Here is a 261-nt window from a genome sequence, read left to right as displayed (position 1 = left end):
ACTAAGTGTGAGTAGCGATGCACGGACATTCAGGAGTAAAGACATACAAACATGTATAAAGACACACACACACACACACACACACACATACACATACACACACACACACACACACACAGGTAGCGAGCTTCTTATCAACGCATCCATGCCTATAATACATTAATACATGCATACACACATCTAGTCAGATACAGCAGGAAGAAGGCAAGTAAATAAAAGCATTTCCAACATATTCTATTTTTCTTCTTTTTATTTTGTTTC

The sequence above is a fragment of the Octopus bimaculoides genome, chromosome 20, assembly GCF_001194135.2.
Source record: "Octopus bimaculoides isolate UCB-OBI-ISO-001 chromosome 20, ASM119413v2, whole genome shotgun sequence".
NCBI lineage: Eukaryota > Metazoa > Mollusca > Cephalopoda > Octopoda > Octopodidae > Octopus > Octopus bimaculoides.
The sequence above is the reverse complement of the archived record's forward strand: the minus strand, read 5'-3'. Positions refer to the sequence as shown.